This window comes from Neopelma chrysocephalum, unplaced genomic scaffold (assembly GCF_003984885.1).
Source record: "Neopelma chrysocephalum unplaced genomic scaffold, ASM398488v2 Primary Assembly neopelma1_73b, whole genome shotgun sequence".
Taxonomy (NCBI): Eukaryota; Metazoa; Chordata; class Aves; order Passeriformes; family Pipridae; genus Neopelma; species Neopelma chrysocephalum.
Window position 1 is genome coordinate 664,287 of NW_020897734.1, and position 2,580 is coordinate 666,866.

The window sequence follows — 2,580 nt, forward strand, 5'->3', positions numbered from 1 at the left end:
GAGCAGGCCCGGCGGGGCCGCCGTGACGCACTTCGGCAGCCGCCCGCCCGCCCCGGCCCCGCCGCGCCCGCCCGGGCGGCGGCCCCGCGGGCACGGGCAAAACGCGGGGTCACCCCGCCGGGTGAGGCGCCTCGGGAGACCGGACACGCCGGGGTGTGGCCCCGGGGAGCGCACGGGAAGGGGCTGCCAAAAAGTAATTAAAAAAAAAAAAAGACACCAAAACCCAACCAAAAAAAACCACCACCACCACCCCAGTAACCAGAGCACCGGACTCGCCGGTGAGGGAAACTTTGTATTAGCTCCGAACGCCGCATCCTGTGGGAGGATAACAGCAAGGAGAGCCGAGCCGGGGCAGTACAATAAATAAATAAAAGCAGCGAAAGAGGGGCCCGAGCGCCTCCGCGCCCGCTCTCCGGGGGGAGGAATAAAAAATAATAAAAAATGAGGTCGGTAGGTCCCGGATTTCCACGGGACAGACGGATTATACAACGCTACCAGGACAGAGGAAGGCATGGAGGCAGAGCGGTGCGGGCCCCCAAAGCCAGCACGCCCAGCGCCAGGGATGCGCCGGGGCAGGGAGAGAAATTCCCGAAAAACAAGGCCTCCCAGCCCAGGCATCTGCGGCCGCTCGCTCCCCTGTCCCTCCGTCCCTAGCCGCAGAAACAACTATATATCTATTTTTAATCCATGTAGAGAAAATAAGCGCCCAGAAAAGAAAAACACCAGGAAAGCTCTCGCCTCCTACCTGGGCAGGGTTCAGCTCAGTTCAGTGCGTGCCGAGGAGGAGGGGGCAGAGGAACACTATCTAAAACAAAAGTGGCGCCAAAACCCCCCAGTAAGAAGCATTCTCTCTCTCCTTCCTCCTCCTCCTCCTCCCCCCCCTCCCCCTCCGGGGCCGGCGAGAGCCCAGCGGGGTTCCAGCAACACGCGGCTCCCGGCATCGGGCGTCCCCGGCACAAGTTGGCAAGCGCCCTTTCTTTACAAAAAAAAAAAAAAATAAAGGAAGCCGAACGGAAACTGCCACAACTCTTCCTCTTCGCGGGCAGCCGCCGAGGAGCTCGGCCAAAGTCACTCGGAGGGGAAAACTCGCCCCACAAAGGCCTTCCCCGAGTTGGGCGCCGGGGCGGGAGGGGGGGGGGGGGGCAGCGAGGGGGGGGGGGGGGGGGAAGGCAGGTCAGTCCCCACGTCCTCACTCGGGCCGAGGGAGCCCCGGTCCCGCCAGCCCAAGCATGGGGAAGGGCGGCCGGAGTTGCCCCAGCTCGGGGGAGAGAGACGGAACAGAGAAACCCCCATCCCTAGGCACTTCCCTACGCGGGGAAGCCGGCGGGAGAGGGCTGGCAGGAAGAACTCGAGTGCTGGGCAGCGGGGAGCCGGGCGAAGGGAGCCGGGCGAGCGCTGTCAGGGGTGCGAGCCCCCTCTCCGCGGCCTCCCCCGGCACTCGCCCCCGGGGCAGCGGCAGCCGCCCCACCATTTTCTGAGCGCGGCCCAGCGCTCTCCCCCGAGCGCGGCCGCCCCGACCCCCGTCCCCTCGCTGCCCCCCCGGTCGGCCCGGCCCGGCTCGGCTCTCCCACACACACACCCCACGCACACAATGCCCGAGTCCTCCATCTTGCCGGCAGCCCCTGCTCGGCTCGGCAGAAGGGGGAGGAGGAGGAGGAGAAGGCGGTTCTCCATTTTAGCTCGCCGAGCGCCGGGCCCGGCCTGCCCGCGGCCGGCTCTGGGGAGCAGGAAGGGGGCCCGGGGCGGGCAGGGGGGGCCGCTTTCGGCGCCCTCTCGCTCTCCCGGCCGCGCTCCGCTCGCCTCCCCCCTCCCCGCCGCGGCGCGCCGGGAACGGGGGGTGGGGAAGCGGGGGGCTGGAGTGTTTTCGCGGCTCGGCCCCGCCGTCCTCCATCTTGGCTGCGCGCAGTCCCCGCGGCCAGCCGGCCTGGCGCCCCGCACGGGCCCGGGCGCCGCGGGGCCCGGCCCGGCCTCTCCCCGCCGCCGCGCACCGCGATCCCGAGTGCCCCCGCCAAACTTCCAGAAGCTTCGCCGCCATTTTCTAACTTACCTTGCCCAGTGTCGGCGTAGGCAGCGAGGAAGGCCCCGGCTCGCGGCTCCGCTCCCGTGTGCCCGGCGCGGCTCGCCCGGCTGCGCGCCCGTGCCGGCCAGTGGCGGGCTGTGGGCGCGGAGGGGCCGCGGGGCGCGGGCGGGTTGGGGTTATTTAATTTGGCGGCGGCGCTGGGGATTGTTTGGGGTGTTCGCTGCTCGGCGGCTCGCGGGCGAATGGAGGGCGCAGGCGCCACCTGGCGGCCGCGCGCCGTGGCCCGCTCTCCTGGGCCTGGGGCGACACCTGCCGGCCGCGCGCGGCGCCACCGCGCAGAGCCGGGTAAACAAGGTGCGGCGCATGCGCGGGGCCGCGCGCGGGGCGGGAGTCGCGGCCGCTCCGGGGCGGGATCGCCAGCGGGACCGGGATCGGGGTGGGATTGGATTGGATTGGGATCGGGACCCAAACACCGCACGTCCTAAAAAGGAGCGAGCGCTGGGACGCGGGGGGAGCCGGCGGGACGCGCCCGGACGCACGCAGGCCCGCGGCGCTCGCTG

General features: G+C 70.0%; 1 protein-coding gene across 4 annotated transcripts in view; it reads right to left on the reverse strand.

The window, feature by feature from the left end:
- Positions 1-2,168, reverse strand: part of STAG2 (stromal antigen 2) — a 76,231-nt gene extending 74,063 nt beyond the window's left edge. For 2 of the 4 annotated variants that reach the window (XM_027687119.1, XM_027687116.1), the window contains exon 1: positions 746-948. The gene's annotated coding sequence lies outside the window, so the exon portion shown is untranslated. Of the gene's footprint in view, positions 1-745; positions 950-2,047 lie in introns of those variants that run through there. The other 2 variants (XM_027687117.1, XM_027687118.1) reach the window with 2 other exon arrangements.
- Positions 2,169-2,580: the final 412 nt, after the last annotated feature.